Below are 14,134 nucleotides of genomic sequence, written 5' to 3'. Positions count from 1 at the left end.
GAAAACAGTGGGAACTGTGCCGTTGCTCCAACTGCCGTCGTTAAAGGGTTTGCGTCACTGAGGGGCGCATCCAGTTCAAAAAAGAATAGAGAGCGAGAGATAGTTGTAAAGAATGCGCAAAGAAAGGTAAAATGTAAAAGCACGGCCCTGAGGAAAGAGAAGCTGTAATGCTCTAATGTTTGCAGAGGCAATACTCTTTCTTCTTTTTTTCCCCAGCTTTCTGCGGGCGGTTTATTTCAGTCCTGAGTTCCCTTCTTCTTCATCCTTATATCAGGGGACCGGGCCCTGCGAGGAGGAAGAGGAGCGGTGCGCCCGGGCTGCGAGCCGGGGCGGAGGAGAGGTGACCCCGAGCCGTGGCGTTGTCGTCGTCAGCCCGGGCCCGCCGCCGGTGCGAGAAAGATAATGTCAAGGTTCAGAGCGGCGTCCTGCTGTTCGGAGGCAGGGCGCACGCCAGAGCGCTCCACTACTCTTCCGGGTTGCCGGTGCTTGAAGACCCCATCCATCCCCTCGTCCACCTGCCCAGTCGATATGCCCTTTCTAACAAAAAAAAAAAAAAACGAAAAGTAATCCTCGTGGTTAGATTTAACCTGGCTTGCTTAGTGAACTCGACAGACCACTGCCTGCGCAGGGCGTGATGGTCAAACTGCTCTAAAAACAGCTGCATCATGTGAGGGTGTCTTTGTGTCCCACAGAGTCATCGCCACCTGGCTTGCGTGCGCATCCTTGCTATAACACCATGCGTCCGGTGGTTCCAGGTACCGAACGTCAGTGAACTATAACCGGAAAGCAAGCGCTGCCATAACATTCGTGACAGGAAAGTGACGAGCGCCGAGTTTTAAACCGAGAAAGCGCAAGTAAGCAAGGTGATCACTATTATTTTGTGGCAGAGAAAAGAGCGTTACTGTAGACTGTATGGCGTTGCGCTGCCGGACTTGAAAGAGCGGGTTCGACCTCCAGCAACGAAGCGGCCGCATTTCGATTGGGCGAGTGAAATGCAAGAACGCCTCGTGTGTACTTGTAAGTCCTCCACTGTACGATGGACCTCATGAGCTTATTTCGGTTTTGCCACTTAAGACCCCACAATTAAGTAAGCAAGCTGCTTGCTTGTTAGAAACTTACCATAAAATAGTCGGTGACAACCTAATAATAAATACAAGCTACGCGCATATATATATATATATATATATATATATTGTAATGAACTCAGACATGGAGACAGCACCCGTTCCTGGGCCAGCTGTTCTATTCTCTGACATCTTCTTCCTCCGCCTCTACCCGCTAGCTGTCCACGCGCGTCAGAGCCCCGGTGTCGATCTTCGTCCTCACACTCGGCCATGACTGCAAGCGCGCGGAACTGCCGAAAGTGTCTCTGGTGGGCGGCTTTGGCTGCATCGCGGTGGCCGGTCTCGGCCACGCTTTGACTTGGCTGGTGCATCTGCCTTCTTGGCTCGTGGGTCTGGTGGGCGACCCTGGCTAAATCGCAAAAAACATGCTTCCGGCGGCCGGCTTTGTCTCGGAGGTAACGGCGGATGTGGCATGCCCGGGGACGGATGCCGAAACAGCATCCGAGGCGGCACCGTAGCTGGCAAGGTGTCTCGGCGTTTCTTTTCGGTTAAAACCCCATGCTTGTAAACACCGGGAAGAAGGTCAGGACATTCGTCAGGAACCTTCTGCGGTTTTGTGGGAATTGAAATATTCCCTTCTACTGCCGAATCCTCCACGCTGTCAAGGGGGCGCTCGCTCTCCTCCTTTCCATTGACGCCCGATGTCTCTGGAGGCGGTCTAGGTGACTCTTCGGGAGCCGTGGTTGTGAAGTCCAGCGCACGTTTCTTCATGACTGATATTCCGTCAGCAGGCAGTGGGAATAGCGACGGGGAAACTTTCATGCGCTCGTCCCGGGAAACCTTCTCGCTGAATGCCTGCGTGTTGGACACATTACACTCCATCGCGTCAAACCGTTGATGGTCTGTATAGTCAGGTACTGCGAGCCTTTTCCTTTCAGAACGGCTGCTCTCACCATTCCACACAGGCATGTCCTGGAATCTTCCAGATGGGTGCATCGGGTAAACGTGGTCGCCACTACATTCTTGGTCTCATTGAAAGCAAGGTGGCCATCTGCGCATTCGGGCAATGAATGCGCTTGAAGTTGCGGATGAGTTAGCTCAGATGGCTCTTCGCACACATTAGTAATGGTCTTGGATTCGTCCGGCTTCTGGACAACCAGCGTGCCGAGTCCAAGAGGAGCCGTCACGTCCGGGTCATTAAGGGAAGATGAGTTTGGGGCACGCGTTACCAAGTGCTGTGTAGAGAGTGTTGTCTCGACTTGTCGTGGTGGTAAGCTCCACTGTACAGTAGCAGCCTCGAGGTGGTGCCCCTTCAGAGCTCCATCCTCGGTAGCGGTGAGGTTGGACTGGGTGGTGGTAGCGAGGTGGTAGTCGATCGGCCCAAAGGCAGCTATGAGCCTGGTGCTCCACTCGTCCCAGGATTGCTGCTTCACGCCTTCGTACTTGTGCCACGCCGCGGCACCTTCTCGAAGGCGGTCTACCGCCATGGACCATTTCTGTGCCTCCGTCCAGGCTTCGCGAGCTCCTAGGGCGTTGACGGTCGCCACCCATTTTTCGGCGTCGTCCTGGAAGCCGCGGAACTCTGGTAGTACGAAGGTAGTCTGGGATAGTGATACGGCAGGCGCGAAACGGTAGATTGTGTACGCGAAGTCACCAAGTTGAATAGATACCTGGCTGAGGGTAGACTGGAGCTCTCTACGTTGCTCAGGCGAGTTGGCCTCGAGGTCTAGCGAGGTGGCTACGTCCAACATGGTGTTGATGGCTGTCAGTGCGGGAATTATTGGAGGAAACAGCGCAGAGCTCGACGCTGTCAAGGCGTTGGCCGTGACGCGAAGTCGCGCAACGGTACGCCGCAGGTGTGCGGCGCTCTCCGATGGTTCGGCTCCGATCCTGTCGGCTGCGCCATTGTAATGAACTCAGACATAGAGACAGCACCCGTTCCTGGGCCAGCTGTTCTATTCTCTGACATCTTCTTCCTCTGCCTCTACCCGCTAGCTGTCCACGCGCGCCAGAGCCCCGGTGTCGATCTTCGTCCTCACACTATATATATATATATATATATATAGAACATCGGCATGTGCGTGTGCCATTCATCTGTGCAAGATAGTCGCGCTGGGTTCTTTCGGCTCTAAGAGAAAGTACTTTTTCGATGCTAATCTATGTAATACGCATATTAAGAATCAAAGTTCGTCGCCCCTACTTAAAATAATACTTTTGGGTGAGAGATGATGTGAGGGTTTTTGCTGAAATTCGGCAAGAAGTTCATGTTTTCGACTGAAAATTAGCTATACGAACATGGCTCTGTATGGGAAAATCACCTGTATGGAAAATCACCGCGATCGACGAACACGGAGGAGAAAACACTATACTGTGAGGGCAGTCAATGACTCTTCCTTGCCATATCATCATCATTTGTAAACCTTCCTCATCTGTATATATTATATCAGTGTGTGACAGTTCGAGCTCGACTCCAATAAAGTGGTTCCTCATAATACTCTTAAAACACATGATTTGCTTATTTGAAAACTAACAAAGCAACACAGAACCAGCAATAGCACAACCTGACAAGAGACAAAGAGTATTTGATGTAGCAGCGCACCAAAGGCACGCTCACGTACACACAGAGAAGATACTAACACAAGCGCAGGAGCATGGCTCACCAACTAGACCATCAGTATATACTAAGACACAAGCATAGCGATGAAGACTAAACCGCCTCACAAGAAAAACCCTCATTAAACCGACATATATACACGCAACATCAAGGTTATACAGGCTGCTGTCTATATGCTGCTCGTCCTGTGTGTTTCTGCTCCGTCGTTCGCGCTGCCCGTTGCCTAGATTCGTATCCAGCTCGCCTAATTTTTGGTCTCCTTTATTAATAACGAGCACTAGGGAATATGTACTTCGCGTCGTAAGCTGCATGCTTCTCTGCATACTCGCGATGTATCTCATTCATCGAGAATTTAGGGGAAATTAACAGGATGTCCAGTTCAATTGTAGAGACAATTAGCTAGAGGGAAGTTATACTGGACGAAAGAAAAGCAAAACTTACCCAATTGACCCACCTAACGTTTGTTGGAAGCCGAGCCCACAAAACAACTCCCACATTACCCGTGCCTTGCATTATGTACATGTTCGACAGAATCGTGTGCAGCCTTTCTGTTCTCGTGTTTATTGCGTGCTTGGTGGATTCTGGCTCCTCATGTAAGAAGCAAATGCCCCGTAAGTAGTGATTTCTTTTTCTCTCTCAAATTAATACTGAAGGCTTCTCACATAATATATATATATGCTACGGTGGTGGTTATCCATATGTTATAATAATTGTTGGGGTTTAACGTCCCAAAACCACGATATGATTAAGAGGGACGCCGTAGTGGAGGACTCCGGAAATTTCGACCGCCAGGGGTTCTTAACGTGCACCTAAATCTAAGTACACGGGCCGCAAGCATTCCCGCCTCCATCGAAAATGGCTATTTATATGTGGACATTCTGTGAACCTGTAACGGCTACCGCTGTAAAATAGTCACTGAAACACAATGTCTCACAAAGCGACCGTCTCTTGCGAAAAGATAGACAGTGGACAGGAAATGGAACGCACGCGATTGCACAGCGTATCTGTGAGAGTTACTACTATAATCCGAAAAAAAAAAAAGAAACGTGTCGAGCTTTTTTTTTAAGAAACGCGACCCCTTGTGAGGGTCCACTAAGGACAAAAACGATTCCACTCGTGCGCATAAATTATACATTTTCACAATACAGACTAAAAAAAAATTCGGCAGATCCCACGCACTGTGGGAATCGATGTAATGCGAAGCAGCCAGCAAAGAGCTGCATACATCGCCTTGTTTGTCTTTGAGCCAAATGAAATCATTCATGCCATGGCATCTACTCCACCATATATCGCATGTTTGCCATGCACGCATGCATGCACAATCTAGTGTACACCATGCCAATGAAACGCATATTCTGGTATATAAATGCATGACCTGTCGTTTATGTTCACCACGCACTCGTGTCATGCCATACCAATTTTGGTATATGTCACGTTAACAAAACGGCCGGAAGCGCACCATGACAGTGGCATGTAAATCATACCGTACATGACATGCATAACATGATTCAACATGATTCGCATGTTAAGACCTCTCATTTATGTTCGTCATACAGTCACATCGCGCAATACCAATTTTGGTGTATATCAAAGGAGCGAAATGGCCGCGAGTGCACCATGAGTAGAGCATGTAAATCATGCCATACATGACATGAATATTATGGTTTTTCATGTCACCACCTGTCACTAATGTTCATCATACAGTCTCATCGCGCAATACCAGTTTTGGTGTATATCAAGCTATCGAAACGGCCGCGAATGCAGCATGAGCGTGGCATGTAAGTCATGACATACATGGCATGCATATCATAGTTTTCATGTTATCACCTGTTATTCATGTTCTTCATACAGTCACATCGCGCAATACCAATTTTGGTGCATATCAATCTAGCGAAACGGCCACGAGTGCGCCATGAGCATGGCATGTAAATCATGTCGTACATTTCATGCATGTCATGATTATCATGTTACCACCTTTCATTTACGTTCGTCATACAGTGGCGTCGCGCAATACCAATTTTGGTGTATACCAAGCTAGCGAAACGGCCGGGAATTCACAATGAGCGCGGCATGTAAATCATGACATACATAACCTGCATGTCATGATTTCCATGTTACCACCTCTCATTTACGTTCGTCATGCAGTCGCGTCGCGCAATACCAATTTTGGTGTATGTCAAGCAAGCGAAACGGCACGAGTGCGTCATGAGCATGACATGTAAATCATGTCGTGCATGTCATGCATGTCATGATTTTCATGTTACCACGTCTCATTTACCTTCGTCATACAGTCGCTTCGCGCAATACCAATTTTGGTGTACATCGAGCTAGCGAAGCGGCCGCGAATGCATCATGAGCGTGGCAATTAAGCCATGACATACATGACATGCATGTCATGGTTTTCATCTTACCAACTGTCATTCATGTTCTTCATACAGTCACATAGCGCAATACCAATTTTGGAGTATATCAATCTACTGAAACTGCCGCTAGCGCATCATGAGCGTGGCATGTAAATCAGGTCGTACATGACTTGCATGTCATGATTTTCATGCTACCACGTCTCACTTACGTTCGTCACACTGTCGTGTCGCGTAGCACCAATTTTGGTGTACATCATGCAAGCGAAACGGACGCGAATGCACCATGAGCGTGGCATGTAAATCATGACATACATGTCATGGATGTTATGGTTTTCATGCTACCACCTGTTATTCATGTTCTTCATAAAGTCACATCGCACATTACCAATTTTGGTGTATATCGATCTAGCGAAACGGCCGCGAGTGCGCCATGAGCGTGGCATGTAAATCATGTCGTACATGACATGCATATCATGATTTTCATGTTACCACGTGTGAGTTATGTTCGTCATACAGAAATGTCTCGTCATACCAGTTTTCGTATGTATCCCTTCATTTAAACGGCCGCGAGCGCCCCGAGACCATGTCATGTAAATCATGCTGCACATGACATGCGCGTCATGATTTGCATGTTAGGACCTGTCATTATGTTCGTCATGAACTCTTGTCACGCCGTACCAATTTTGGTATATATGAAATTAACGGAACGGCCGCAAGAGCCGAAAGACCGTGGAATGTAAATCATGCTGTTCATGACATGCGTGTAATGATTTTCATGATATGACCTGTCATTTATGTTCGTGATAAGGCCATGTTATGACACACCAATTTTGGTACACATCCGATTAACGGAACGGCCAGGGTGCCCAAAGGCCGTGGAATGTGAATCATGCTGTTCATGACATGCGTGTCATGATTTTCATGATATGACCTGTCATTTATGTTCGTAATAAGGCGATGTTATGACACACCAATTTTGGTATACATCCGATTAACGAAACGGCCAGGAGAGCACAAAGTCGTAGGCGGCTAGATAGATAGATAGATAGATAGATAGATAGATAGATAGATAGATAGATAGATAGATAGATAGATAGATAGATAGATAGATAGATAGATAGATAGATAGATAGATAGATAGATAGATAGATAGATAGATAGATAGATAGATGCGCTCAAAGTCGCAGAAGTTCGCTAAGAAATGCTTCGCATTTAAGAAACTTTTACCGCGAGAAGACGTTTGGTCAATGAGAAAAGGCGCGAAAAGAAAATACAGGCACCACTGATATTCGACGTCATCAGCCGAGTCCTCCACAGTTGTTTATCGACGAAAACTATTTGCATTGTGTTCTAGAAGAAGTCAGGTATACCTATAACGGGGCAACTTTCAGGAAATTCAATATTGCCAGTGAGGCCAAAATACCTGACGTCATAATGACGTTCAGGTGTTGAAGTGCCAGCGCGAAATTCAAGAGCGATACCGTGACCTTCATTTTTTCCTTGATGAATATGTGATGACTGAATTAACGACATTAAAAGTTTTCATTTGCATGTGTATTTTTGATAACGCGAATTAGTATGCCTAATGGTTAACGAAAACCAGCAGGTAATGAATCCAAGGAAGGTATAGGGGACTTTTATTGTACTGTTTTAAGTGTATTGTAGTAATTATGACGTCAGGAAAATAAAGTGGACGAAAAGACAACTTGCCGCCGGCAGGGAACGAACCTGCAACCATCCTAAGGTTGCTGGTTCGGTCCCTGCCGGCGGCAAGTTGTCCTTTCGTCCACTTTACTTTCTTGACATCACAATACAATACACTTAAAACAGCACAATAAAAGTCCCCTATACCTTCCTTGGATTCATTACCTGCTGGTTTTTCATCAAGGTTGTGTCGAACGAAACAGACGAGCCCTCATAATTCCCTTCATTCATCCATGCCTAAGGGCAGGCTTTCGAAAACAGAAAAAAAAAGAAAAAGTTCCAGCGCGATATTCAAGAATGAAACCTTGACCTTCATTTTTTATTCTATTGATGAATCTATGATGACTGTATTAGCGACATCAAGAGTTTTCATTTGAATGCGTCTTTTTAATACCACGAATGCCTAAGGGCAGGCTTTCGAGATAAAAAAAAAGTTTTCAAGAAAGAGTTCATCAGTCTACACCGATTTAGTGTTTCGCTTTCCTGCTCCTTTCAGACATCCAGAGTGCAGCCCTTGCCGCCGGATGGGCAAGACGCAATAATTTCGAGCAAACAATCGGGTGGCCGCCTCACAAAGAGCTGCCTCTCTGTAGATTGCGATAACCAATACGAAACAATGAAAAGTTATCCTTAACTTCACTCAAAACAAAAGGGCATGCGCAGTGGAACGTTTCGCGCATGTCTGAAAAGGCAACGCAACATATATTAAAAGTGCTTTAAAATTAAGTCCCCGTTATTGTTGCTCATAGAATGCGACGCAATAAAGCTATATACAAACAGCAAACCCGGTCAGCACCGGGTAGACCCTACCGCTTTTCCTTCCTTACCCTCATTATATATCTCTAAATCATGAGCTGTATAAGCGAGTTTATAATGAGACAACAAAGCCGCTTCGTTCATTTCGGCGAATGCATCCGCGCTGCATTTCATACCCTTGTGCAGCCACTGCGTGATGTCTTCTTTCCGATTTATTTTCCCTTCCTTCTTTTTTTTTTTTTTCTCCAGCAACATGGAAGAATTCAAGCGCCGAGTTCCATATCTCGTCCACAGGAAGTATCTTCTTACATTCCCAAATGATCCGACAGTGCAGGCACAGGGATCCGTGTCTACAATGCAAAGAGTAAAGAAACCAAGAAAGAAAAAAAAAAGAGAGAGAAGAAGAAAGAAATCAAGCTGTGTGAGTGGAAATCCCGTCAGACGTGGACACCCTGTCCCTGCAGTGGCGTGTAGCATGCGGGTCCCGTTACGTTGGTTAAGCAAGTAAGTATATAACTGTATATATAAAGGCAGCACACGGCGAACGAAATGGATGGCAGTCGAATAAAAGTGACATTTTTGCTGAATGTGTTTTTTTATTTGGACACGAACTTGCGCCTGGACAGGCGCAAGTTCAATTTCGGTATAGGAGACATAATATAGTATAGAGAAACGTAAACCTTGCTTTTTGATGTACTGTGTTGCTGACAAGGCAGCAGCGTTGGTTTAGGAGTTTTATTTACCTGCCAAGACCATCCATGTATACGTCATCAAACACAAATGCAGTACACCCAAGCAGAAACTCGCATGTGATGACGCTGTAAGCAAATGCGTGCGTAGGGGTAGCCAATATAATATATTCTAGCGAAATATATGCATGATCTACTGCAGCCAGGCGTGGTTGATCGGCGCTTTGAAGTTAGTGTAGCGACCTTTACTATACCGCATGTGTTTTCAGACAACGATCCACGCGCAAGGACGTCAACGACAGCTATGAAATTTATACATGATATATCGACCGCTGAGTTCATTCTAATCTCGGAGCACATTTCACTACTTAGTAAAGGTCAACATCTTGATAAATGTTGAGACGATGCGAACAGCTAAATGAATTTAAATAAATTGTATAGTAAGGAAATGAAAAGGCAAACAAATGTGTGTGTGTGTGTGTGTGTGTGTGTGTGTGTGTGTGTGTGTGTGTGTGTGTGTGTGTGTGTGTGTGTGTGTGTGTGTGTGTGGTGTGTGTGTGTGTGTGTGTGTGTGTGTGTGTGTGTGTGTGTGTGTGTGTGTGTGTGTGTGTGTGTTGTGTGTGTGTGTGTGTGTGTGTGTGTGGTGTGTGTGTGTGTGTGTGTGTGTGTGTGTGTGTGTGTGTGTGTGTGTGTGTGTGTGTGGTGTGTGTGTGTGTGTGTGTGTGTGTGTGTGTGTGTGTGTCGAGAGTCCACTGCGCGAAAAAAAAGCATCGCATATAAGCGTTAGTAGAGAGAAAGAAAGCAGGAAGGTCAGCTTAGTAAAAGCCGACGAGAGTCCGATTTGCTACCCTACACTAGGGGTGAGAGAAGGGTGCCTATAAAGACAAAAGGAGGGCAAAGGAGAGCCATGGTGATCACTGAAGAAATAAATACACTATAGCTTAACAGCATCGATCAGTTTTAGAGCAATACGACCTGTCGGAGTCGGGCTCTCGCATGACGCAAGTATAATCCCAGCAACTCAACTGTTCTAAAACGCAATGGTAAGGGTACACATACAAAGGACATGAAAAACAAAACCAAAACAAAAAAAGCTGACACATATTGTCAACAACAGTGACTATCACGAAGCGGCCATACTTCAACACCGCACATTAATGTCAGCAGTTCTTCCCCAGCCATTACTACGTGAAGTCGCGCTTTACATGGTTAAAAATACAACACAAGTGCAGAAGGAGAGTAACAGAGCTGACCTGTAATAGATGCTGCCATCTACTAAATAACTGCGCTATCGCAAAACCCATCTTCGTATGCTCACGAAGTGAACCTGTGCTGATCTGTACTAAAGTCTGTACTAAAGATAGGGGCTTTAATCTGTAGCACTCGATACCCAAGCTGTGCCATCTCGAAGCCGTTCAGTGCAAAACAGTGCGCACGTATGCTCAAGCTTCGTAAATCAGGTAAGGGATCGGTTTTCGATGTTTCGAAATTTTATAGGCTTATGCATCCTGGAAACATGGGGTTTCGTATGCGTCTCCGAACGCCCTAACATTTTTTTTTTCTTGCTCCGTTTATTACGCTAGAACGAACGAGGACAGGCATGACGCCAGCAAGCTACGTATAACCGTAAAACAGTGACTTAAACCAGAGATGACCTAACTCCTAACTTTATGTATGCCAATGTCGATTAGCAATGCCACAATATACTCGTGGCATTGCTGCAGGGGCCAGCTGAAATGAAGTATGAGATGTCAGAAAGCGCACGCACGCACACACACACACACACACGCACACACACACACACACACACACACACACACATACACACACAACGCAAACATTGCATCATTGCGAAGTACTATCACATGTCCCTGAGACAAGCGAAGTTTTTAGCAGCATCGCGAATTCATTTTTGAAATGCTTCACAAGCGTATGTAATAACGATGGTCACTTGGATCCTGTCAGCAGCTCATATGCCAACACGTAATCACAGTGTGAGCACGTCTCTTATGCACATATCGCGTTCACGACTAAATAAACAAACAAAATATGCGCGAGAGATGAGCTACTTGAGCGGGCAAAACACTACTTTTTTTATAGAGTACTTTTGTAGATATATTTGCAACACGAAGCCGTATTTCACGCTCAAGTTCAGGTATACTTGCGGTATATCGCGTTTCATTTTTAGTACTGATAGCAAAAAAAGACAAAATATTTTTCGTAGCCGTGAAAAAAACGGGCATAACCTGCGCGTCAAGATCGCTGTGTACCTGCACCTAAAACTTAAGAATATTCACTAATTTGCGCTTTTAGTTATTTACGTAATGTGGCATGTTGAAATTGTGAAGCAGCCAGAACTTGTGCAGCCGTAACCGCTTCATGGAAATACCAAGGTTAGTACCTATTTTACCATTTCCGAGTCCAAAATCTGGCACACTGCAAACCCTGGCGTTCCAGTTAACAGTTTCACGAGGAGTCTCTTTCAAACACTTCGGAACGATAACAACTGCAATACCGATGAGTATATTAAGCCATTTTGGTGCCGGTTATATTTAAAGGCGCTGCATGAAGCCCTTGTCTCGTGGTTTCTACTAAGGACATTCGACTTTCGTATATATGCTCCGTTTCAATTTCGCCGTTTCAGAGAGCGAACTAATAAAGCGTTCATTAATGCAGCTTTTTAATTAGCTATACGTGGTCAATTCGATCAGTGGCGCCAGCAATTCATGTAAATTAAACAGATCGGACAGCTGCACTTTTCCCGCTCGACATTGGCAGAACCATCTCCGACTGAGAAAGGACATGCCACGCGAACCTATAGATGGCTTGCCCTGACGTCACCGAAACAGCCACGTTGGAGCACCAAGATGGTGGGGCACGAACTTTGTGATGTTACGTTAGTGTTATCGGTACATCGCATGCTGGTTCCTTCGCTATTCGTGCACAGACGCCCAATAACGTTCCAGCGGCGTCGTTATCACACTGAAGCAGGTTAATCGCCACGTGATTACACTGCCTTGACGTCATCTAAGCCGCCATGTTGGAGACACGTTTCGCGTCCATGACGTCACATGCAAGCTATCAGTATCCTCCGACCACACCGGTAATATCTCTGATCCCGAAACGAAAATGACGCACGATAACATACACGCGCACTATAGCAATTGCTTGCCGAGAATATATAACATCACTGCATTCAGGTGACATCAACTGCTGTTGTACAGACTGCGTATGCAACACGAATATATTTAATTACACATATTTCGCGTGCGCGCGCGATACACACACACAGAGAGCGAAAGAAAAAAGCTGCAGCTGGCTGGGTGGCTTTCATAGCGACTTCCGCAAACAATGGTCGCACACGCTGTATTTTTTGTGAAGGTTACGGCGCGCGTAAAAGCGTCCAGCGTTAGCAGCTTACCCAGGACCACTCGTTTGATAGTTGGCATCTTTGTTCTGAAGGCACTCACAGAAATGCCCTAGCGCCGGCAGCCAAGCAATGTGGAAGTTGCAGTGTTATCCCTCATAATAAGTCACCGGGGCCTTCCCGGAAAATAGCGCCGCCACATGTACTCTAGCGCCCAACAGAGCACGTTGGATCTATCTATCTATCTATCTATCTATCTATCTATCTATCTATCTATCTATCTATCTATCTATCTATCTATCTATCTATCTATCTATCTATCTATCTATATCTATCTATCTATCTATCTATCTATCTATCTATCTATCTATCTATCTATCTATCTATCTATCTATCTATCTATCTATCTATCTATCTATCTATCACTTCTTTTTTTATTTGTTTATTTCTTTCTTTCTTCCCAGCCGAGCAAAAAAGAAAAGACGAATCTATACGTGAGGTAGTACATCACATGCGCCGCTCGCGCCTGTGAGATCGATATGCATCGAACGATGCCGGGAAGGGCAGCTGCATTTCGATGAGGAGGTAATTCGAAAAAAGCGCCCGAACGGTCCCAGCGAGAAAGGAAGGAGGGGGAATAGAAAACGGGACGGTATCAATTATAGCGCGACTGTTCTCCGCATACATCTTGTCACTTTCCGCAGCTTTGAACGTTTCTCTATCGAACGGTACGCGGGGAAACGATCTGACCTTTTGATAAATGGAAGAAAAGAAACAACTTGCACACATGTCGGAAGTACGGCTGGTTTTGCTGACGTCAGTCGCTCGTTGAGAGAACTGTAACGCAAAAAAAAAAAAAAACGGCCCGGAAACAGCAGCACCGAAAAACACACATAGACACACATAGAGTTTGTGTGTGTATGTGCACGTTTGCGTCGTCCTGCAGTGATTCTTAGGAAGCGTCGGGCCAGGCCTTTAGCCAGGAATTTTTTTCGGGATGGGGGGGGGGGGGGGGCACTTGGTGAATACCCTGACTATTGTGAATACCCTGACACTTGGTGAATACCCTGAAGCACGCAGATACGCGGCCAATTTTTTTTTCTTTGTCTGCATACGGATGCGGACTCCCCTTGGAACGCATGGGGTAGAGGTAAACAGCTTTCAGCTTTGCTGCGAGAAAATACGCATAAACACTACAAGGCACGGCTCGAACAATGCAGGAATATGGGGAACACATGTGAGCCCGGAAGCAGAAGCCACACGGTCCACTTAAGCATTGAATGTGGCTTCTGCACTGAACGTGGTTTTGCGCTGCCTCTAGAACCGGCTCGCCTTTGACCAAGCGACGACGTCATGTGATGACGTCATCATGTGACGACATGGCGACGTCACACATTTTTGTGACCGGTGACGTCATGATGACGTCATTACGCGATGATTTTTTTTTATCGCTCGTGTTCACGCCGACGTTCACTATTCGCGTTTGATGATACAACTTTAGAAGTCCGCCGCATTTCCTCCTCAAAGGCGGATGCACACAAGCCTGCACCAACGGGCGCGCACTCCAGGTTGACGTC

At 46.1% G+C, this 14,134-nt stretch overlaps 1 long non-coding RNA gene across 5 annotated transcripts in view; it reads left to right on the top strand.

Annotated features, from left to right (window-relative positions):
- The window catches only part of LOC119394019 (uncharacterized), a 218,210-nt gene that overhangs the window by 77,949 nt on the left and 126,127 nt on the right, over positions 1-14,134 (top strand). For 2 of the 5 annotated variants that reach the window (XR_005184040.2, XR_005184039.2), the window contains one exon: positions 8,751-9,080. The exons of 2 other annotated variants lie outside the window; for them this stretch is intronic. This is a non-coding gene — a long non-coding RNA (uncharacterized LOC119394019). Of the gene's footprint in view, positions 1-274; positions 4,192-8,750; positions 9,081-14,134 lie in introns of those variants that run through there. One more of the 5 variants, XR_007416065.1, reaches the window with a different exon arrangement.

Source organism: Rhipicephalus sanguineus, chromosome 5 (assembly GCF_013339695.2).
Source record: "Rhipicephalus sanguineus isolate Rsan-2018 chromosome 5, BIME_Rsan_1.4, whole genome shotgun sequence".
NCBI classification, from domain to species: domain Eukaryota; kingdom Metazoa; phylum Arthropoda; class Arachnida; order Ixodida; family Ixodidae; genus Rhipicephalus; species Rhipicephalus sanguineus.
The sequence above is the reverse complement of the archived record's forward strand: the minus strand, read 5'-3'. Positions and strand labels throughout refer to the sequence as shown.